Source organism: Macrosteles quadrilineatus, unplaced genomic scaffold (genome assembly GCF_028750875.1).
Source record: "Macrosteles quadrilineatus isolate MER2022 unplaced genomic scaffold, UCM_ALF_1.0 Scaffold_2__2_contigs__length_208266976, whole genome shotgun sequence".
Taxonomy (NCBI): domain Eukaryota; kingdom Metazoa; phylum Arthropoda; class Insecta; order Hemiptera; family Cicadellidae; genus Macrosteles; species Macrosteles quadrilineatus.
The window spans coordinates 86,439,041-86,450,959 of NW_026542595.1; positions in this window are offsets into that span (position 1 = coordinate 86,439,041).

The window sequence follows — 11,919 nt, forward strand, 5'->3', positions numbered from 1 at the left end:
TAACTATTACATTTAAACCACCATACTTCAGGATTAGCTTTAACAGTTTACTCTGTAGAGCGAGTAAGCGTCATGGTCTAATGTGAGAAATTTCCTAAATCCTCACAAGATTAATATATAAGCCTAGCCAAAGCTGGAAATCACAAAATAGAAAGCATACCTTACAGAGAATTATATAGTTTTAACTACAGTATATAGAAATCAAACGAAAAATCCAGAAATTAAAACTCCAATTAGTACGAATCGAGGATAGGTGAACACAGAGGACTCGTCTAATAGAAGAATTGATTTAAGCGGAACCGCGTGAGACCAATAAATAAACAACTCACTATAAAAGTCCGTATTTTCGGTAGAATATCAAATGGTACTCAAGCTAACACAGTAAAGTTTCGATATGGCGGTGTATCTATGAGTAATATAATCAGAGCGGGCGGCGGGCGGCCGGTGCCTTATAACCTTTGACCTGTTAATGGTTGATAACACGCGAGGCTGGTGATAACGTGTCCTTGGTGACCACTCACGCGATCTCTGCGTTACAAGTACCTATAACACAACACGAGAATATGTGACCTCACGTACTGTGTTGTGTTGTCTGCTCAGGTATTGATTGGTGGAGCGAGCTCGCGTGCCGCAGCCGTATCAGAACACATACGTTCGCGATATTTAACGTACTAATGGAACCTCGTTTATCGAGAAGGAAATGTTGGGATGAATAATTATTTTTGTACTAGTTTGTGGTTTTTTACCTTTGTTTCGTCGAGTATTAAAACATTTATTTATTAGATACTCTCGCGTTCAAAAGACTTTGAGCTGATGGAAAACACTAATTTATAAATGGATGAAAATAGACATTAGATTTTTTGTTTGAGTTGTAGCTTTCACTATTAGTCAAAGGTTGTAGCCAATTTCAGAACACAAGTGAACGTAGGATAATTTCAGTATTTCGCCACCGAAAGTTTAAATTACAGAACTTTGTCTAATACACTAGCTTTTTAGTCAAGAAAAACGAAGTAAACGAAACCTTCTTTTATGTAAGATAAACAGTTACAAGTACATTAATCACCGAATTATGAGTGAGGCCGAATAATTTGTTATTTTGTGCAGTGACAAAAAAATACAAAAATAAAACAGTATTAGACAGAAAACACTCTATGGGTGGCTCATTTAAATGATGTAGTAACAGTTCGGCCAAACTCAAATTTCTTAGAAAAACAGTAAAACTTCGTTCCACTCGCTTTTACAGTTTTACAGCCACAGTAGTTGAGTAACATTTCGGCCAGATGAAAAATTGCCACGCGCGGAGCTTGTATTTGAAGTTTTAAATTGTTATAAATGTAACCCAACTTAACATAACCCAACCTAACCTAGCCTGACCTAACCAAATGATTGATGAGTAGCGTAGAGATTAGGTGTGGCCATACGCTGAAAGTGACCAAAACGCGGAGTCGGACTGACCCTTCGGGGGCCATAAAACTATTCCTTGTCCAAAATCTGACCATCGCGCGGGGTCGGGCCCCAGTCAGTTTTAAATCTAATGTCTTACATATTTTTGGGGACGAAGTTTTATAGGGAACATGTAGAGAGTTGAACCGCAGGCCACATGTTAGTACTTTGAGCCAAAATGTTACTTGGGCCGAATTGTTAAATGTAGATTTTTTAAGGATTGCAACAGCTTGTCTATCAATAACGTGCCTATTTATGTATTCATGTCAAAATTTCGACCCCTCATTTCATTTACGTGTTGACATTGGCTCTTACTCATCATCTTATGAGGCTCCTGCTGTGAGGTAATGTTGATAATTATTGACCTCGGAGCATTGTTAAGTACTAAGTATGTGTCAAGACCAGAGGTGGGCGAGTCAAATACTGAACTAACATCACACCTCTACCAGCACACTGACACTACTTGACCAATATGTAGCTGTATATACCACTGTTTGTGTACATGCGACCAAGGTTAGGAGGAGTAGGAATATCTCAAACTACATTTTACTACTAAGCTGAATTCAAATCTCATGCAGTTTTGTTTAAAGTTGTTCGGATTTACTTACGTTGAAGCATATGATTTTTTGTACAAACGAATTGGTCAAGTTTGCGTATCCGGTAGAAATTCATAATTTACATAAGCTCCTTCTAGTGGTTAAGTTCAACTGCAATACGTCAATTTTTATTTCAAAACTGGTCACGGTTTTTAGATGGGAATGGATTGTATACTTCTAGTCGAAGCTCTTACAATCATACATCAATATACCTGTCTCCAGTGGCTGGTATATGTCAATCAATTCAGTTCTTGATCAATTCAGTGACCATTGCCTCAATGATACGCTGACCGGCTTGTTGGTACACATGATGATCACTTGTTTCCGGTCACTGCCTCTCACACATATAAAACCTTAGTTTACCGTGATGAAGTAAAAATAAAGGTAGTGAAGTCTTGCTACGTAGTTAATTGTAAACAAACAACGTGTTAATAACCTGAAGAAAATCCATCCTTAAATACCTTCATTGATCAAAGTTTATCACGTTTTTAACGCGTCATGGTTTAAAATATACATGGAGATATTTATAGACCGTGATTCGGGCCATTGCTCCCTTCATAAATAGAACGAGGGTCATAATTGTGATCGGGATGTCCTGTCCCCCATCAGTCGTCTCGAGTCTAGAGAGGATTGTGGCACAATGCATTGTCTTTAGTAAATATATTTTGATTTGACAGTGTTCTCTATCTAAAGATATCTGGTTAAAATTAGAAACTAACAAATATTTTAAGTCGTGTTATCATAAAAATATTTTACCTAAATGGCCATTTATCATCGTTCAAATTACAATGATTAGTCGTTGAAATGTCCTAGCCCTCAGAGAAACAAACAGGAATAAGGAGTGTTAGTTGCAGATCATTATTCCAGAAGCCAATACTCCTGGAGTCGATCGATGCTTCAATAGCAGTAGAGTAAATACATCCCCACAGTCCACAGCCATACAGACCTGTGATGCAACGAATTGTTCGTAGTTTTTAACAAATATATTTCAAATTGATGATATCGCTTATTTAAAATCTTTTATTGCAAATCCAGCCATAAAATTAAATCGTGATAATCGACAAATATTTGAGTTGGTTAATTGTCATAACTAAGTTTACACTTGTCAGTAAAATGTGACATTTCTGAGGATTAGCTCAAAAGTCACTACAGGAATGAGGAATCGTTGTGGAATGCTACCGCAGATCTATTCGCTTGTGACTTGTGTTGTGTTATAGAAGGCTAAGTATCCGTAGACAGACGGACGTGAGGTCGATATTGTTGTAGGAGATGGCAGTACCACTCCCTTGCCCAATGCTGCAACTGTCACTGATTGTCTTAGTTATATTGTAAACACCTGATTTATTCAATGAGTCGTCAGCGAACAATTGCATTTTTGATCTATAATTAATTAGTTTTTGTATTCCTATTGTGAATAGTGCAATGGGTTTAGTTATCATTACTCTTTATGTTTACTCTTAAATGGATGCGAGAATAGAAAATAGTTTACGTACTCGTTAGCGATTATATTTCGCAATTCTTTGGTGTATTCCTGGTAAATCTTTTGCTGTAGTAAATCCTAATTAAAGCTTGGCTGTATAGCCTCTTAGTTTTAACGTGGGTTTACCGTAGAGTCCAAAATGACTCATTATAGCTATAGCGTGTGTTATGTTTTTTTCAGGTCGACGGTCTCAGGCCGACCTCTCTGTTTGTATTGTTGTGTTTGTGTATCGGTATCAGATACGGTCTGATAGCGACATCGTATTCCTAGGCACAGCTGCTCGCGTTGAACATGAGTGTGCATCGCATTCTGTACTTAGCCTGTCTAGATATACCGGTAGAATATCAATTTAGGAATTGTATCACGTATTTTAATTGCATTTCTGTCATCTTCACTCAACTAGTAATATAACTGGAGGTAGCGCTAGAATGGCAAATTCCGCTAGAAAATCGAGATGCTGTAAAAGTTTTGTTTTGTTGATACCAATTAGGGGAATCAACTCATTGGCCACCTGGCCAAAGTATGTATAAGGTCATGAAGTGGGGACAACCCCACAACCCCTATTCCCCCCAGTTTAAATGTACTTATTCAATGTACTTTATTCTATATCCCTTAATGGCGTTCAACATCATGAAATTCTCTAATTCAGTGTTTCCTCCAGTTGTACTGTAAGTCTAGCTCAGTTGTCATATTATTGTTTGTAATTTGTATTATCGCTATCTATAAATTAATTATTTGCTCCTATACCATCTGACCGTTTTATGAATTCTACTGACAAAGAAAGTCGTAAAATTAATGGCTCAAAGAAAGTCGGTGTTAAAATTAAGTAAATGTGTGACTTTATTGGATTCAATTCAGAATTACGAGTCAATCATTAGATTAGATTTTCCAATGTGTATGCGGCCGCGTCACACCAGGTTTCATATGGAATGAATAAGTGGAATGACGTCCCGATATTCAATAGTTTAGTTTATTTATCAAGTTCATTTTATATATTACAGTTAAGTTTCCAATGACGACTGATCGTTTACAAATTAACGCGTGATCCAAGGGGTATACGTGACCACTACTCCAGTACCACGATCTCCCGTCAAGTCAATGCATTTGGAAGACTCAAGTTCTAATGATTTAAGTGAAAAGAATCGAGTGAAATCAACAATTTTAACAGCAAGATCACATGAATTATAATATCAGAATAGTTTCCTCTCAATTGAATATTGGTGTAGCTTTGAACTAAGAGTTTACTCGATGTCGAGAAAGAGGATTCCAGATCATGTTTATAATTGTTTGGAAATGCCAAACATTTGTGTTTAGTTTGAACCACGCAATAGTACCGTATTTAACGTATTGTAAATTTTGCCGCGAGATTATAAAATGTTACTAAATTAAATTCGTCCTTTCAGAATGATTAGCGGTAGCTGTGCACAATTAATTATGTATTTTAATGGTTTCCTGTCCGGAAGCTGGTGAAAGCATTTGGTGTCGGTAAATGGGAAGCGGTCAGCGGATTTGCACTTTCCTGATTATCCGACACAATTCATGTTATTTGTTTTCTTGTACGAATAATATCAATAGTTCTACACCCAACTATATGCTAAATACAAGTGTAGGTATAAAAAGGCATTAATGTATCGTTCAATTCGCTCAATTCGTTCTACAAAGAAACTGAAAGTTGAATGTCCTCCGATAAATAATGCAATGTTTTGACACTTTGGATTGGATTGATTGAATTACTGGTGTGTTGTCCAATGTCCAATGACCAGTGGTCTGATACTGTATCCTGAGTGTTATCTGTCAGTGCCGAGTCATTGATCGCCATCGTAGACCCATCCATCATGATGAGGCGATGATGTCTATGATGGGCGTGGCGGTGTTTGCTCTTCGCGTGATAATCAATGTAGGACAGTTCTCTGACCAGTGTCTGATACTGTATCCTGAGTCTTATCTGTCAGTGCCGAGTCATTGATCGCCATCGCAGATCCATCCATCATGATGAGGCGATGATGTCTATGATGGGCGTGGCGGTGTTTGCTCTTCGCGTGATAATCAATGTAGGACAGTTCTCTGACCAGTGTCTGATACTGTATCCTGAGTGTTATCTATCAGTGCCAAATCATTGATCGCCATCGCAGATCCATCCATCATGATGAGGCGATGATGGCTATGATGGGCGTGGCTGTTTGCTCTTCGCGTGATAATCAATGTAGGACAGTTCTCTGACCAGTGTCTGATACTGTATCCTGAGTCTTATCTGTCAGTGCCGAGTCATTGATCGCCATCGCAGATCCATCCATCATGATGAGGCGATGATGGCTATGATGGGCGTGGCGGTGTTTGCTCTTCGCGTGATAGTCAATGTAGGACAGTTCTCTGACCAGTGTCTGATACTGTATCCTGAGTCTTATCTATCAGTGCCGAGTCATTGATCGCCATCGCAGACCCATCCATCATGATGAGGCGATGATCGCTATGATGGGCGTGGCTGTTTGCTCTTCGCGTGATAGTCAATGTAGGACAGTTCTCTGACCAGTGTCTGATACTGTATCCTGAGTCTTATCTATCAGTGCCGAGTCATTGATCGCCATCTCAGATCCATCCATCATGATGAGGCGATGATGTCTATGATGGGCGTGGCGGTGTTTGCTCTTCGCGTGATAGTCAATGTAGGACAGTTCTCTGACCAGTGTCTGATACTGTATCCTGAGTCTTATCTATCAGTGCCGAGTCATTGATCGCCATCGCAGATCCATCCATCATGATGAGGCGATGATGTCTATGATGGGCGTGGCGGTGTTTGCTCTTCGCGTGATAGTCAATGTAGGACAGTTCTCTGACCAGTGTCTGATACTGTATCCTGAGTGTTATCTATCAGTGCCGAGTCATTGATCGCCATCGCAGATCCATCCATCATGATGAGGCGATGATGGCTATGATGGGCGTGGCGGTGTTTGCTCTTCGCGTGATAGTCAATGTAGGACAGTTCTCTGACCAGTGTCTGATACTGTATCCTGAGTCTTATCTATCAGTGCCGAGTCATTGATCGCCATCGCAGACCCATCCATCATGATGAGGCGATGATCGCTATGATGGGCGTGGCTGTTTGCTCTTCGCGTGATAGTCAATGTAGGACAGTTCTCTGACCAGTGTCTGATACTGTATCCTGAGTCTTATCTATCAGTGCCGAGTCATTGATCGCCATCTCAGATCCATCCATCATGATGAGGCGATGATGTCTATGATGGGCGTGGCGGTGTTTGCTCTTCGCGTGATAGTCAATGTAGGACAGTTCTCTTACCAGTGTCTGATACTGTATCCTGAGTCTTATCTGTCAGTGCCGAGTCATTGATCGCCATCGCAGATCCATCCATCATGATGAGGCGATGATGGCTATGATGGGCGTGGCTGTGTGCTCTTCGCGTGATAGTCAATGTAGGACAGTTCTCTCATTACGGTAACCATCCCCTCCCACAGCTCTGGAAAACACTGATTATTAATTCCTTTCATCGTGATAATTCAATATTGTTTCTTTCTTATACGTTTAATACACTCTGTGTTGTATACCTGTTCTCAAATAGCAGATTTTCCATCGCTAAGAATTTTGATTTTGATATTCAAATTCGCATTTTTATTTTACGTATTGAAATCGTAAAAAAATTGTTTGTCGTAATAATTTTGAATACATTTATAGAAACTTTGCTATCAGAGACATGTCACAGTTCCTCATGTATACTTGCAACGATGTTAATTATTAACAAAAAGTCGATTTATATGTGTTGTGAAAATAGTCAAACAATTATTTGTCATGAATAGTTACTTGTCGTCACGAGCTTTTACTTGCTCTTAATCTAATCGAAGTCCTTTGCGATCAATTATGGAGCAGGTTGGACTAGTGGTAGACACGAAACTTCCGTCCACGAGGTTCTGGGTTAAAATCTTGCCAACCACTTACGATTTTGTCCTCTATGCCTAACCTAGAAATTAATGTAAAAAATACTCCTGAACTAGAACCTAGTTAAAATTATAGTATGTTAAAATTAGCTGAGCTACTAACTTCGTGTGTATTTCACCACCTAGTCACATACAGTACTCCTATTGAGGTATATGTTAGTGTTAGCCAGTTTAGCCAGCGTTAGCCTGCTATTAGCAAGTCCGGAGGTCAAGATGCAAGGTGTATGATGGTAAATGAGCCACTCCGACCTCGGGTCTATTCCCAGATATTCGCCGCGTGTGGCACACACGTCTTTATAACTGCAAGCAAGCACTAATTTCCTTTTGGCTTTTGACTCACTTTATACTTTTTATACAATATCCGTTCCCGAACAGTGGATATCTTTTTAATTTGTCGGGAATTACTTGTATGATATGACTCATTTTTTAGTTTAAGGATTTTGTAAACTTCTCGTTAGTTAATCGCGTTTTCGTGGCTTTGTAATAATTGGAAAGAACTCAGCGCTGCTTACCATGATGTTCTCGTCAATATTGCATTGATTTGATGACTCGAAGACATTAGTAGAAGGATAGTTGTCCCTCCTTGTTTAGGTTTTGTATTCGTGATTCATTATTACTAAATAGTTTTTGTAATAGTACTTGGGGACCGAGCCATGGCTCCGTATCGTTCATTTCCATTGTACCCCTATATCGAGTAATCTTCAGTGTAATCTTTGCTCAATGAACTGATGTTTATTCCCTTTACTGTAATTTGTAGTTTTCTGGTATAATACCTATTTGTATAGCCGGTTACCCATGTTACAAGTCTTTTGTTTACTTTTTCCTTGTTATTTTGTTCAAACAACATGGTTACTTGGCAACCCAATGTAAAAGCCAATGTAAAAAAATGTTGACTTCCAATTTATTATTACGAGAGGTCGTCCAGTGGTCGAAACTCGACCAAAAATATGTAATGTACTCACTTCTCTATTTTCACCCCACACTGTAAATAAAACATGTGATTGGAGTTTCTTCCATTTGTTTTGATTTTCTGTTTATATTTCGTTGTTATTTCGTCACCAGCATGGCAACGCATAAAATCCATGTTAATTTTTTCAAATTTTCAATCTCATTTTTTGTGCTTATCTTTGAGCCTATTTAAATTTATAAAGGGATTCTGCACACCTACAGGAAAATTGCTTTCTAACGGTATGCGCAGATTTACCCCACGATGCACACAAGCTGAGAAAAAAGGTTTTAAAGAAACATGCTTGCCTATTAATATATAGATTTTTCGTAGTTAAATTTTTGTTTGTAGTTTTAACTGCAGTAAACACTTTTTTAGGGCAGGTATAAATTTATAACATTTGAAGGAAATCGTTGAAGCTGTTTTCGAGATCATGGTGCAAGCATAGGGTCGCCGGAATGTTATCCTCCTGGAATTTTACCCCCTGGGCGCTGACGTCACTATGACGTAGTTACCTGAGCGCTCTAAAGTTTGTTCGTGGGCGGAATATTACCCCCGCGGATTTGGAAGTCTAATGAAAATAGACAGAGCTTGATAAATTAGTTTAGCAATAAAAACTTGAATTTTACCCCCTCGTTTGTGACTTCAGTTTTGCCCAGGGGGTAAAATTCCAGGGGGGATAATAATCCGCTACCCCCAAGCATACATTGCTCAAGATTTTCACAACATATTGAAGAACTGATGTATTCTACCTGTCTCGTGTCGTCACGTCATTATGACGCAGCATCAGCTGTCCTTGTGTCTGTTGCTGTTGTATCCGACTCACTGGCTTGTCACCGTCATCGACGCGTGACATCAATTATACAGTTTACTATGCAGCCGGAGTCAGACAAAATTATCACCAATTCATCACGGTTGTTTAATTGACTAATTAAGATTTGTTCAATCGTTTGCCGCGTACGTTTAAACCGTTTTTACTACATAGGATTGTTGTTACGTTACCACTAGGTACTGTATTAGTAAACCTAAAACGACATTCATTGGTGATTTAGACATGTCTCGTATTTATTGCCAAACTAACTTGATTTGCTGAAGGTATGGTTGTTAAACTAATGTATACTAATTTCCAAATGAGCCTATCAATCAAATGTAATGGAGAATGCTTAAGGCAAATATTTATTTATATCCTCTCCCTGTAACACTGATGTTAACAGTATACTATGTCGTGTAGGTCTACTTAAAAACCAACATTTTTTAACGCAATTTATTTATAAAATAGAAAGATACGAGAACTCACGGTACTTTGGTATTATACCGACCACACCTAATAATTATAACTTAAGGGTGGACTATGTTTTAGGTCAGGTTAGGAAGATTTTGTTATTTAAACTAATTAAAATCTTATTTGGAAGGCGACTTATCGGTGTGGTCGGTATAATACCAAAGTACCTAATTCTCTCGACTCACTTCGTTAACCAGTTGCTATCGGCTTTTTTCGTCATTAAAAATTAGAACCGTGTGCTCACACTATCTCCGCGTTCCGCCACCTCCGAACCCAAATCTGTCCCGCCACCTCCGAATCCTTGAGTGACCAATTTATTGGAGCGAGCTTAGTTGGTTGAAAGCTTGTCTATTATTGTGTAGGTCTATTCAGCCTAGATTCCACATGTATTCTCCATACTCGGCCACTGGCCACTGTTGCTGTCGCTGTCCTTGTGCTGTGTGAGTGACAGATCTCGTCATCTCGTCTTGGCTTCTTCCCAACATCTGATTCTGGTAACCAGTCTACAATTACGTATTCGCTATACCCTTTCGTGTTTCAGGTCATATTATATTGCAAACGTACACACGTTATACTTACTATATTACCTCGTGTGTTGTTTGCACGTGTACGATGCAGTGGACCTGTTGTGTTGAGGTAGGGGGAAGCCTCGGACAGAGTGAAGCTGTAATCCTCTTAGCTCCACGACCTTGTACACCAAACATGTTACTATGATGTTGTGTTGTAGTAGGTCCTTACATACTTGCTATATTACCTCGTGTGTTGTTTGCACGTGTACGATGCAGTGGACCTGTTGTGTTGAGGTAGGGGGAAGCCTCGGACAGCGTGAAGCTGTAATCCTCTTAGCTCCACGACCTTGTACACCATACACACGTTACTATGATGTTGTGTTGTTGTAGGTCCTTACATACTTGCTATATTACCTCGTGTGTTGTTTGCACGTGTACGATGCAGTGGACCTGTTGTGTTGAGGTAGGGGGAAGCCTCGGACAGAATGAAATGAAGCTGTAATCCTCTTAACTCCACGACCTTGTACACCAAGCATATTAGTAAAATTTTACAAATTATAATTTGACAGTTGAATTTTTAACTGACGGTATAGATTTGTGTTTATGATGGTTATTGTGAAGTGTTTGCTATGGCAGTGTTGCCCAAGTTACACATTTTCTGCCGTACCCGACCATGTCGAGTGTCGTGTCGCTGGCCGCTCTGTCGTCGCGTCCTGTTCATTGTTTCCAAGCAGGTGCATGACGACGATAAACCTACCTTTATTTGTAGTTCGCAGATGGCTCTTCCTTAAAAATGACCTGTTTAGCATTCCAATTGATATTTAAGATACTTCATTGGCGTTAATTTTAAAATGAATTTGATGTCTTGGTTTGGCATGTTTGTACTGAGTGGCCTCAATCACCACTCAACTCTGCATTTTCGAGTATATTGTCGTAGACCTGATTTCTTTAACAACACTCTGTACTTGTGCATACGGTGCTTAAGGCATATGTTATGTTAAGGCAAATAATCAATGAAACATTGACAGCCAGCTACAGTAACACCAACTGGCAATGTTTGTAATGTAGTTTAGGTTCCCAACAAATGATAATCCCATGTTTGTCTGGTTACAGGTGTGTATGTGGTGCGATCGTCGCCGGTGAGTAATGCGTTGTAGGGTAAACAAACACTCATCATATTAGCTTTACAAATAAAGAATTAACAACTTTATGGTTGAATCCACACATTACGAAGTGAGATCTTTACATCTTCTGCTGAGAATAATTTTCAGTTTGTAAACAAATCCAGCAAATACGTTATTTGGCTCAGATTCAAAGTAAATTAGCCTGGTTGGAAAAATTGTTTTCCGTGATAACAGTTATCACAATCAGTATAAAATTATCTACTGCAAGAAACTCAGAGGCAAATATTTTATGGAACGATGAGTTCTCTTGATAAGTTACTAGGATAAGACTGTCACAACTTACTAAAAACATTATTGTATTGCCAGTGTGTTAAATCAGATTCATGGGTAGTTCATAGATTTATGAACTGACTATCCGTGCCACTGGTACGGTCTTGATGGCGGCATGGATTGATGTTGCTTAGTGCTTACTAATTTTACTAAATGTATGAATTTTTGTCCTCTAAAAGAAAACCTTATGCATGAGTAAAAGCATAATCACAAACTGTACGAATAGATGTAGTATTGCGACGCGGTGCCAATTCCATCTCT